The sequence below is a fragment of the Neopsephotus bourkii genome, unplaced genomic scaffold (assembly GCF_033783945.1).
Source record: "Neopsephotus bourkii isolate Nb327-2 ecotype Australia unplaced genomic scaffold, CSIRO-AGI_Nbou_v1 NB_951, whole genome shotgun sequence".
Classification (NCBI taxonomy): Eukaryota; Metazoa; Chordata; class Aves; order Psittaciformes; family Psittacidae; genus Neopsephotus; species Neopsephotus bourkii.
This window is the reverse complement of record NW_026901445.1, coordinates 4,123,732-4,136,343: the sequence shown is the minus strand read 5'-3', so window position 1 is coordinate 4,136,343 and position 12,612 is coordinate 4,123,732. Positions and strand designations below refer to the sequence as shown.

The 12,612-nt window shown below is 41.2% G+C and overlaps 1 protein-coding gene across 5 annotated transcripts in view; it reads left to right on the top strand.

Annotated features, from left to right (window-relative positions):
• Nucleotides 1-12,612, top strand: part of SLC16A12 (solute carrier family 16 member 12) — a 33,648-nt gene that overhangs the window by 4,977 nt on the left and 16,059 nt on the right. For 2 of the 5 annotated variants that reach the window (XM_061358865.1, XM_061358859.1), the window contains exons 1-2: nt 2,111-2,235; nt 10,871-11,022. The gene's annotated coding sequence lies outside the window, so the exon portion shown is untranslated. Of the gene's footprint in view, nt 1-2,110; nt 2,236-8,164; nt 8,310-10,870; nt 11,023-12,612 lie in introns of those variants that run through there. The other 3 variants (XM_061358862.1, XM_061358860.1, XM_061358861.1) reach the window with 2 other exon arrangements.

Below are 12,612 nucleotides of genomic sequence, written 5' to 3'. Positions count from 1 at the left end.
AGATATGTGTCTTCTGGTCTTGACACTTGGTGATACCATCAAAATGATATCCATAGCTTTCCAAAAGATGTGACCAGACCTCTGGGATTCCTCAGCTGTCTCGGTTTGCCAGTGTTCTTGGCTACACACACCATTTATAGTCAATTTCTTCTGGGGTAACAGTGTACCTCATGTTTGGAAGCTCCTCTTGATTTCTTTTTAAGCTTTAGGTAAGAGTGCAGATGAAAAGATGGTAATAGAAACTTCAGTCCTTGGTTGCAAAGTTCCAGACAGGAGACAAATAGAAGAAGAAAACACTGTCTTTAGACATTTAAAAAATAAAAGGTATTTCCCAGCCATTGCACAAGATCCTAGAGGCAAGTTTTGAGTACAAAACCCAAGATGTTTTAGCTAACAACCACCAAACTCCTGCATCCCCTTTTCTGAATAGGACCTAAAAGGAATTTTGAAGTTGGGAATTTAACTCCTCATCCTCAGTCCTCAGCGAGACAGTGCTGCCCACTTTCTCTCCCTTTGTTCAGGATGGAACCAGTCTTCTGGCTTTCACCTTTTTTTTTTAATTCAAAGCTTCTTTCCTTCCTTCCTGTATTTCTGGATTTTTCCCAGTGTGGATGTGATGACTCACATTTTTCAGATGTGAAATGTGAATGTGGAAGTGGAATTTTTCCCCTGCCTCTCCAGGGGTTTCTCAGTCTGTGGTGCTGTTGAGTTTCTTAATGTGTCTCTCCTGATTCAAATGGTTTTCCTGCTGGCCACAGTGTTTTTGGCACTGTTACATTACTTAGTAAGTCATGTCTTATAGTGTTCATTGCAATTCACACATCTAATACTTTCTTGGCTTTGAGAGCTTCTTGAAGACTGTACAAAACTTGTTAATTTAGTCCATTGACCTAAGCAAATACCTCCTCCTCCTGTCCATTTTAGGACTCACCTCATCAAGTTGTAATGTTTGACAACATCAAGTTCTTTCTACAGAGCGTTTGGAGCTGGTTAGTGCTCAGTTGAGAAGCCAGTAGTACAGGACTGTGCCCTGCTTCTTTATGGGCCTTCTCTGCTCTGTCTTCATTTGCTGATACTGTGATGGACTATGTGATCCCACATGAAATCTTATGCATTACTCATATGCTTTCCCCAATGTACCAGGGTATTTGGTTGGTAATTTCTTGGCTTTGTATTTGTTCCTCTACTTTGATTGTGCCTATAATCAGCCCTTTAAGTTCACCTTTATTTCCCCATAAAAGCCACTAAAAGAGCAGGGAAAAGAAGAGCTGAAATAAAAAGGGTCAAAACCAGAAATGGTTCCACTTTCAAGGCATGTGCCAGCTTCACCTTTGTCACTGAAATGCTGCACCCGGTGTCTCAGCTGTTGAGGTTGAAATTTCCTGGGCCAGGGGCACCACACAGCCTTGAGGCACTGCTCAGCATTGCTGTTCAATGAATACCCATAGGAGGTTTTAAAACGCGTTGAAGCAATGAACTTAGTGAGAGCACAGGGGCTGCCTTTTTCATCCTACGGGCTAACTTTTGAGTTTATAACCTAGTGCTCTGAGCTGGCACTTCAGGAATCGATTTGATGTAATATTCCTGTTTGAATGTGCTGATGTTGCTACACTTTTCATTAGAAGCAGCTTTTCATGTTTTTATAGAAAACTTCCCTCATTTCCGGTAGTTCACACTCTTTTTTTTAAGCACTGCAGCCTTCCAGATGAGCTCACATCAGTTTGGATAGTGAACTGCTGCCCACCTCTTCTCACTATGATCATGTCCTGTGCTGCAGTATGTTCCTGGAGAGTTCTCTCCCTACTGGCTGTATCTGTTGGCCATGCTGCTTTCATGCCAATATCCCCTTAGACTACACTTTCTTCCATAAAAGCTTGAAAATTATACTATCTGCCTAACCTGCTTAATCTAACAAGCCAATACTACTTGTTTTGGCTAAAAGCAATACGCATTTGGGAAGCTTCTTCATAAAATGCTCTCTGCCTGTTGAGTCCCTTTTTCTCTCTTTTGCTAAACTTCTGTCACAGAGTTTATTTAATTAATCTGGATGGTCCTTGGGACAGCTATAGCATGGTACTACCAGCAGCTAGCAAAAGTGTCTTTTTTGAAGGGGCTGAAAAGAGCCTTTGTGTGGATAGAGAAAATATGGGAATGGAAACCAGGCAGAGCAAGGAGAGCCAGCTGAGAGGAGCAGCACTTCCTCTTGTGAAGGGACTGAGTTACTACAAAGACCAGGTAGTTTCTCCACTTGAGTGATATTAATGCTGTGCTCCAGCAGCATCTGGGGCTTTTTGTATAAAAGCTTTTCATTATTAAGTATAGAATTAACGTTTTCTGTTTAATATTTTCTGTTTCCTCATCTCAAACAGTTCAGAGTATTTCTCTGTGCAGCTGATATTTTGTATTAAAGTGGTCCAAATATTTAATTTGGGAAATGCAGCTGATATAGAATAGAACTTGATGACAGCAGAGAAATTTGCATTGGATGAAGAATGTATTGAATGCAGCAGCACAGCTGATCACAAAGGGCCCTCAAACTCACAGTAAAAGTAAGCGATTTGTGTCCTTATGTATTGAGGGACCTGGCTTCCACCCTAAATATGTGAAAATTCCAGTGGTCAAAACAGGATGTAATTGAAGAACAATTAAATTGGTCAAATTTCATTTTCATTCTTGCAGAATGACATGTGGCTGCAATTCAAATTAGGGAAAAAGAAAAGCAAAGAAAAGCTTTGTAGCAGAGACATCTCTGCATCCCAGCCAGAGCTGGCTTCCTATGGAAGCAAACACTGTTATTTCTACACACTGTTCTTTAGCTCGTTGGTACCCAACCTTTGAACAGTTACCATTTTGGTTTGCTTAGGGATCCAGATGCAGAGTATGTAGGGCAATAGAGCAAGGCAGCATGAGCCAGTGTTTCATCTCCTTGTTTGTGGACAGAATTCTTTCTATCAGTGTCCATTTAATTTAGCCTGATGGAGTGGCAAGTTGGAAAGAGTAAATTATCCCACACAGCTAGTTTATTCTTAATGAAGTTCATAGACTGGAGAGTAATCTCTGTGGAGTTACAACCCACATGACATAATTCTGCCTTTTGCTTATGGTGCATGCTACGTAGAAACGGCCCACACATGGCTGATGGTAAAATGGCATTTGTCAAGAGTTTCCAAGTTCCGCTTGTTTGCTAGAATAGAATCATAGAATCATGGAACAGTTAGGGTTGGAAAGGACCTTAAGATCATCAAGTTCCAGCCCCCCTCCCATGGGCAGGGACACCTCACTCTAAACCATCTCACCCACGGCATTGTCCAACCTGGCCTTGAACACTGCCAGGGATGGAGCATTCACAACCTCCCTGGGCAACCTATTCCAGTGCCTCACCACCCTAACAGGAAAGAATTTCCTCTTAAATCCAATCTAAACTTCTCCTGTTTAGGTTTTAACCCATTACCCCTTGTCCTATCACTACAGTCCCTAATGAAGAGTCCCTCCCCAGCACCCCTATAGGCCCCCTTCAGATACTGGGAGGCTGCTATGAGGTCTCCACGCAGCCTTCTTTTCTTCAGGCTGAACAGCCCCAACTTTCTCAGCCGATTTTCATACAGGAGGTGCTCCAGTCCCCTGATCATTGTCATGGCCCTCCTCTGGACTTGTTCCAAAAGACCTATGTCCTTTTTATGTTGAGGACACCAGAACTGCACAGAGTACTCCAAGTGATGTCTCACAAGAGCAGAGTAGGGGCAGGATCACCTCCTTTGACCTGCTGGTCACACTCCTTTTGATGCAGCCCAAGATACGGTTGGCTTTCTGGGCTGCAAGCACACAGTGAAGCCAGCTCATGTTCATTTTATCATCGACCAACACGTCCAAGTCTTTCTCCGCAGGGCTGCTCTGAATCTGTTCTCTGCCCAACCTGTAGCTGTGTCTGGGATTGCTCTGACCCAGGTGTAGGACCTTGCACTTGATGTTGGCATCAGCCCACTTCACAAGCGTGTCAAGGTCCCTCTGGATGGCATTCCTTCCCTCCGGCGTATCAACCGAACCACACAGCTTGGTGTCATCGGCAAACTTGCTGAAGGCGCACTCAATCCCACTGTCCATGTCAGCAATGAAGATGTTAAACAAGACTGGTCCCAACACCGATCCCTGAGGGACACCACTTGTTACTGGTGTCCAGCCGAATATTGAGCCATTGACCACGACTCTTTGTGTGCAGCCATCCAGCCAGTTCTTTATCCACTGAGTGGTGCACCTATCAAATTGATGTCTCTTCAGTTTAGAGACAAGGATGTTCTGTGGGACAGTGTCGAACGCTTTACCCAAGTCCAGGTAGATGACATCAACTGCTCTACCCCTGTTCATCAGTTCTGTAAGCCCCATCATAAAAGGCCACCAAATTGGTCAGGCAGGATTTCCCCTTAGTGAAGCCATGCTGGCTGTCACCAAGCACCTTGTTGTTTTTCATGTGCCTTAGCATGCCTTCCAGGAGAATCTGCTCCAAGATTTTGCCAGGCACAGAGGTGAGACTGACTGGTCTGTAATTCCCCGGGTCATCCATTTTCCCCTTCTTGAAAATGGGGGTTATATTTCCTTTTTTCCAGTCATTGGGAATTTCACCTGGCTGCCATGATTTCTCAAATATGATGGCCAGCGGCTTAGCAACTTCATTTGCCAGCTCCTTCAGGACCCGGGGATGGATTTCATCAGGTCCCATGCACTTGTGCACGTTCAGATTTTTAAGATGGTCTCGAACCAAATCCTATCCTACAAGGTCTTCATTTTCATATGCGTCTGCCTTCCAAGACTTGGGTGGTGTGGTCAGAGCCTTTGTCAATGAAGACCAAGGTAAAGAAGTCATTCAGAACCTCAGCCTTCTCCAAATCCTGTGTAGCTAGCTCTCCCAAGAGCTTCCTGAGGGGGCATTCGTTCTCCCTAATCTGTTTTTTATTTGCTGTGTACCTGTAGAATCCCTTCCTGTTATCCTTAACATCCCTAGCCAAGTTAAACTCTAACTGGGCCTTAGCTTTCCTAACCTGGTTCCTAGCTTCCTGGACAACATCCCTGTACTTTTCCCAGGCCGCCTGTCCTTGCTTCCACTTTCTGTAAGACTCTTTTTTCCTTTGAATTTTCCTCAGGAGCTCCTTATCCATCCAAGGAGGTCTTCTGGCCCTCCTGCTGCACTTCCTTCTAGTTGGGATGCAACACTCCTGAGCTTGTAGCAGGTGATCCTTGAAGACCAACCAAGAGTCTTAGGCCCCTGTGCCCTCTAGGGCTATATCCCATGGAACCTTACAAAGAAGGTTCCTGAAGAGGCCAAAGTCTGCTCTCTTTAAGTCCAGGGCAGTGAGCTTGCTGCATGCTCTTCTCACTGTCCTGAGGATCTCAAATTCGACCATCTCGTGGTTGTTGCATCCAAGGCTGCCCTGGAGTGCCACATTTCCAACGTACATTCCAAAGTATGGGATAATAAATTACTTCAAGTAAAAGCTCTTGTATGGGTACCTCAGGCATATTGGCGAGGTATTTTGCAGAACTCTTTTATCAGACAACTTTACTCTTTCACTTTTATCCAAATGACAAATTGAATCTTTGGAGACAGCTGTGAAACCTGGTACATGAAGCTGCTCCTTGGGCAAAGCCATGAAAATTAAGGGTTAGTTTTATTGCTTCTAGAGAATATAGCAGGCATGTAAATGATGTACTTAGTATATCAGTGCCTCCTGTCAGGCACAGAAGCACTAAATAAGAACTGGGTGGGGGAAAAATGGAAAAGACCTCAGAGGACATGAAGGTGGTGACAGGCAGGGTAATGCATGAAACAAGTGGAGTGTGGCTGAGGGTGGCTGTGGAGGAGGAAAAGGAAAAAATCTGCCCTTGAGGACTGATTGAGAGTTGGGGTATATTTTTTTTTCCTTTCAGGTGGATTTGGAAGTCTGTAATAATTTAAAGTGCATCAAATGCACCCTACCCTGGTGTGAAATGCCTGTTCAAGAGGAAAAACAATGCAGGATTAGAGCATCGAACAGAGCTGTATACAGGAAGGTTCATAGGCAGACATTGCTAAGCAATATCTTTCAGGTGTTTTTCAGGCAGCCAGCATCCATAGGTGTTACTTAACCAGAAATGGAAGCTTAGCTCAGTGAGAGACCTCTTGGCTGAGAAATAGGTATGAATTTTATTTGACATTAATTTTCCTTTATCAGCCTTGTTGTGAGATCAATAAGATTGTAAAAAAGATTATCCTTTTGATACTAAGGTCTCAATGAGCTTGTGGGTGAACCAGCGGTTCCCTGTAGCAACTGCTCTTTGGGATACTCCAGGTTACTCTTTCAGGTGATTCAGCAGATAAAATTTAAATACTACAGTCATAATAGGCATAGTTTATTCCTTATATAGAGTGAATTCCATTGTAAATAGAACATGTTATTGAAAAGAAAAATCACTAGAGTCTGTTCTCTTTCACAGAAAAAACTTCATTTAACCTAGAGAAGATTTTAAGGAATATCATCCTTGGTGTATCAAGATATAAACATTGGGTTTAAGCATATTTTTTGTTGTCTGGTCCTTCTCGAGTTGTTTTAGCTTCATCTGTCATCCATGTAATAAGCTGCTTAAAGTGAAACTGATCCCACTAAAAGGATTATTGATAATGGGATCTAGTTAAGGAACAGTGGGCTGGAATAACAGGATAAAAGGGTGACTGTTGAGTCCTCCTTTAAAGTCTCTTGTTCTTTGTTTCCCAAGTTGACATGTGGTGAGTCTTTGACCAAATTATACTTGTACGACTGTCTAACCTGAACAGGTGGCAAATACATTTCTTCATGTTGGCTCCTTAACCAGTAACAGCAATAAGGTAGCTGAGATAGAGGAGCCAGGACTACTTTTTGTTTTTTTAACTTCCTCATAACTCCTGTGGGAGCAGGGTATCAGGTTGAAAGCTGTATTTACTTCCACAGTCTTTTCCTGAATTTCTTTCAATGTTTCTTGTTACAGACTTTCTAATGCAGTGGTCCAAGATGCTGTGATAAATGGCCTGCAGTTGGTCTGTAGGATCACATGAAGCAGCAGAGCCTGCACAGATTGCTTCTGAAGTGTTTCCATTTGAGAGTTCACTGACAGAAGGATTTGGATGTTTTACAGGAGACTTGGCAGGCTGGGCTGGTTGCGTGATTGTAAATGCTCTGCTGCTCTCAGCTGCTGTAGTTGAGGCTGGGTTTAATAGGAAGAAGAGATGGAGCAGTTTTATAAAGTCTTTTATGACATAGATTTCTGGGTTGTTTTTCTTAGATAGCATCAGTCTCTCTCTTTTTTCAAGTCCTTTAAAATGTCACTTTTTATGGGCTCTCTTATCATTGCTGTCTACCATTTAGTGAGATGACTCCTAACATCTTTTCTTGATGCTCCATATGAGCTCTTTTCCTCTGTCTTTTATATCTACCTGCCTTTTCAGTGTAGCTGTTGAAGAGAAAAGACAAACATACAGAATCTGGGTAAAGTGGTTTCCTGTTTTCCTATGTACTGCCTTACTACTAACGTAACTCGAACTCTCTCCTGTAGAATTTCTGTCCTCCTTACTTACAAGTTAGTTTTCCTGCCAGAGGTGCTCTTGGGTCCTTTGTTGCAGAGTCCTTGGTCTTGTGCTTTTTATGAGTTAAGCTAATCCCATGCTGCTTGTGGTCAGCTATTTTTCCAAGCGTTCTCTCCAGCTACACCTCTATTCCTTAAATGTGAACATAGCATGTTTGAACTCTTTTAATATTCGGTTTGCTGACAGTTCTGTGTTTATGGAGCCAAGAGGATACAAGCTGAGGAGCTGTATGGGAACATCAGAGAATATGGAAAATTAACTTTTAGAGAATTAAAATAGCCAGAAATCCAGAGATCAAAGGTAAAACAACACTTAATAGGACAGGTAGATTTTTTTTGTGTTTCACTCACCATTTCTCTCTGTAGAGAGAAATGTTCTTTAATAAAAAAATGAGAAACTGTGTTTTTGGGCTGCAATAGTAATTAGCAGAAGTACACCCTTAAGTAGCATGGAAAGTTCCTGCTGATCACTCCTACAAATGATGTAATCAAGCAGCTGCACCAGTGTTCACTCAGCAGAGGGAACTTGAGGCACTTTTCTCAAAGCTTTAAAGATTCCCTTAAAGCTAAAATAAGCTGTTAAGCAAGGATCTAGTTGGAATATGGATGGCTTGGTGAGGCTGAATGGAAGGCTGAGCATGAAGAATGTGCTGATCTGCCCAAGACGTGTTGGTTGGTTGTTAACGTTCAGCATGTGATTTCACTAAGGTAAACTGTTACTTGTGAGTAGATGCATGTTTTCACGATATGCATGCTGTCAAATATGTTTTTCCTGGTCAGAGATTTATTGTTTTTTTTTTTTTTTATGGCATGCTAAGAATCTTTCCTCTTGGGCTCCATCTATTTCCTTGTCTTTCATTTCAGTATTTGATGTTTCTTTCCAGGGAAGCTTAGTAGCTTCCCTGTCATTTTATGAAGTTTGTGTGCAGTGATATATATATAAGCCTTCCTGTACTCACTTCCATATATTCACTGGTATGTGTCAACAACTATATTATTTATTTATAATACATATAAAATATGTACAGTATATTATATTATGCTTTTTTTTTTAAATGTATTAAATGTGATCTGAGTAATGACTTCTCAGAAATACCTAACCCTGTAAAGCAACATTCATTAGTACTTGCTATTAGGAGCCTGTTTCAGCAAACAGCAGATGGATTTTTTCTCTTAAACTGTTGTCTTTTCAGTATTTAGAGACTTCCATTCCTGCTGGAGATTGTATTAGTGTACCATTGCATATACAATGATTATATCATATCATTATTAAAAGAAAAATTAATAGTGACTTTGATATTATGGCAGGGCTATCTGAATTTTAGAGTTTAAGCTTTCAGCCGAAAACCTCCCAAGAAGAATAATGGTCATGGTGACAATTTGCTATCATATGGTGCAAATTGTCCATTAGAAGAGCATGTTTGGCATTAAGTGTCCTAATAGGTTTGTTTCAGAACATAAGCTTGTGTGAACAAAAGGAAATAACCTACCTTGCCTTTTCATGCCTTATTAGTTTTTGCAAACAGAACGTGCATACTGAAGGTGAAGATGATGAATTGACAGTAACAGCAGCCCTAGAACATCTGATAAATAGAGGCAATCTTCTGGGTAGCTTGTTCTGTATGATGATTTATTTCTAGAAGAGTAATCTGTAATCTCCTTTCCCTAAGATTCACATCTTGAAAATTATTAGTGAAAAATATTTTTCCATGTGAATTGTTAAAAACCTGACAATGCTATTGAGGCTCTGAACACTTCAATAGGGGAAAAAGATGTCTTTGTTTAAATGCAGTTCCTTACTTTACTAAAACTCAACCAGGAACCTAAAGGACATTATAAAACATCTTAGTTTTGCATAACATGAATAAGGCCCTTCCATAAATGGAAGAGCTGAAAAGATGACAACTGTGAAAGGGTTCAAACTACAAGTACATTTTCTGTAAGTACATCACTAAGATTTCTAAGTGAGGGCACACTATAGTTTCCCATGGTCCTGCCTCCTGCTTGCTTGGCTTCCCCTCTGCCAGGGATTGTCTGAGCACTGGGTGGCAGCTCTCCCAGGACACCACAGAACAGTTGTCAGCACTTCCCCAGGCTGTGACCCACACCAGGGATATGCGCTGGAACTGGTTTCCATCTACATTGATTTCTTATCAGAGACAGGGTATAAAAGCTGGCAGCAACCCCAGCTTTTGGGTGGCCTTTGGTACTTCCAGGTGTATGCAGGAAGATGCATCTCTGTAGTCTTCAGCCTCTGAATTTTATCTAGGTACAGCTGCACTATTGGTACCTGAGATCTCCAGGGGTGCCTGATAACATCCTGATTTTCTTTGGAGGGATCAGGAAAGCATCTTCTTGGTAACTCCTTTGCCACGTCATCTACAGCCAACCTATGAGAGGCTGATTTCTGGATCCTTATCACCAAAGAAGAATCTGGGGTGCAGAATCTGTAAAAGAAGGAAAGAACAGTGATTTCCATAGTGGTCTGAGAAAAAATGTCCTATTCCCACATGTTCCGCAGTAGCTTTGCAGTGGTATTCTTTATCAGGGCAAGATTTTCCTGAAGATGGAAAATTAATATACCAGATGTAGGAAAAGTGTTGGCTGAAGAGCACTTTGAATAAAATCCTCTTTCAGCATTTCCAGACAATTATGGTTTCATTTCTAGACCATTTCTTTAAGGATATAATGGGATATTAATAAGTGCCTGATGGACTATCACATACTTGTTTAGTCATCATTAGTGGTTTGTCATATATTTCAAAAGTAACAGATAAATGTAATTATGAGTCAATAAGCATACAGGTATCTCTGTAAACAAACAAAAAAACCCCTTCCACAACTGTTGCTTACAGCGTGATAAAAATAATTATGTTTATAGTTATGCCATCATGTGTAAAAAGAAATATTAGAAATAGTAGGAAAATGTAGAAATACTTAAAAATGTAGAGATATTAGAAAAACAATAAGCATCACGCAGTTGTGAAACTATCTCATGCTCTCAATACACACTGGTATGTCATCAGCAACCTCTCAACACCAGCAATTCCCAAGCATTGTTTTAGAAGTCTTGTGTATGACTGCAGTTATTGGACAGCAGAGGCAGATCCTTTCCTCACCAAAAGGTTTCCTGATACTTCTTGTAACAGTTTTTCTGCTATTCTCACTTACTTGCAAGAAGGCAGAAACATGTTAAAATGAAGACAGAGATGGTACCATGTCCCACTCACAGCAGCACGGTTATTGGCTGTCCGTTAGGTAATACTTAGTGTTTTTCTTTCAGGGAGAAAATCCATGTTTGATGGAACATGCTGGACCATAACCTTGCTGAGGCTGTGCACGCTGATGGGCTCAGCTCGGATTTCAGTAATAGCTGTGGACTCAAGGAAAGCAGTTGAGCCCTCTGTTGTTTTCATCACAGTGAAAAGTGAAACGGTGAGCACTGCACTTGGTAATTAAAAAACCTTTCACAATGTGGATCAAAAATGCATGTTTCCAGGTGGCCTTAGGTATGCTGAAGTCAAGCTTTCAGTGCGAAGGGGTTTTCCTACAAAATTTTTCCTTTGTATTGTTTTACCTGCTATAATTAACCTGCATTATTCAAGGACTAACCTAGCCAGAAACTATGTTAAAGGGTCAAAGAGTTTCCGCTGTATCTTGTAGACTCCTGCCAGGCCATTGGTCTCCTGCTAGCCCCATACAGTGGTTTCCAGAGAAAAAGGAAGTTCACATTACATTTCTTATCTGAGGGGTACCGAGACTCAGCAGACAGTAACTATTTCTACTAGGGCTCTGTCCGTGCCATTTGCTTTAGCAGTTTCTGGCAAATTTGACAAATTAAGGAGCCAGTGTTGCAAAGTGATCATTATGGGAGGCCAGTGCTGCTCTTCCTTGCCAGTAACATGCTTCTTGATAGAGGAGTGACTAATGGATGTTGTCCTTACTTTTAACCATCTTTTTCACATTTCTCCTCTGAGTATTTTCTCTCTTGAGTTAAAAGGAGTTTCCTCAACTCCTGCCCCTCTTTTGCACCACACCACTCACCTATACCCCTCTCTGGCAGCTCTCTTCTCTACTAGCTGTTTAACATCCCTTGGTTTCCATGCTCCTTCTCGTGTTCTCACATTTATGCTCTGTTCAGTCCACCCTCTTCAGCAGCTGTCTCCTTTCCTCATAAACTGAAGCAAATGAACATTTTCTGCTTAGCATAGTGATGAGAGTCAATAAGATGGGTTTTTATATGATTCATCTTCTCTATCTTGATAGGTTTTGGCTGGCAGGCAAGTTTTATTAGATATTTATATGATGCCTAGCACTGTGACATCCACTCTCTGATTAGAAGCCCCAAAATACTGCATGAATACAAATAGGTCATTAATGTTTCTCTTATTTGGTATCGTAGGGTAAGCCCCTCCTTAAAAGTATATAAGAGATTAACGAGTTTGCTGAGTAAGCCATCCAGATTTATGCAGGTATACTATAGATTAAGAAATGGAAAACGTTGTTACAATCTGTTGTAATGTGATTCCTGTGTTAGTGCTGTGACAGCAATTAAAAGGCAAGGATGGGGTTGTTTGTTTGGGATTTTTAAACTTTTTTACTTTGGTTCTGGTACAGTTTCCTAAATGGACTTCCAGGTAAGTGGCTCTTGTTGCTAACCGTTTGTAATAGGGCTGGAGAGCTACTGAATTTGTAGATGCTTGAGAAGCTGAATGTGTACCCTTCTTACATGGGTACACATAATCCTCAAGATTATTGACTTGCACATGGGAAATTTGTGTGGATCCATCTGCCAGTCTTTTTAGAAAAGTTTTGGTTTTATCTAGAGGCTAGACAGAGACATCTTTAAGCAGAGAAGAGAGCTGAGAATATAGTAGCAGCTTTAAGATGGTCAGTGGAATTATTTTTATTTAGGAACAAAGGATTGGAAAGGATCTCTTGGGTTGTTTTTAAGCAATTCTTAATACAATCCTTGACAAATAGCTTCTGCTGAAATCAAACCAAGCTGTTCTTTTCCAGTTAAAT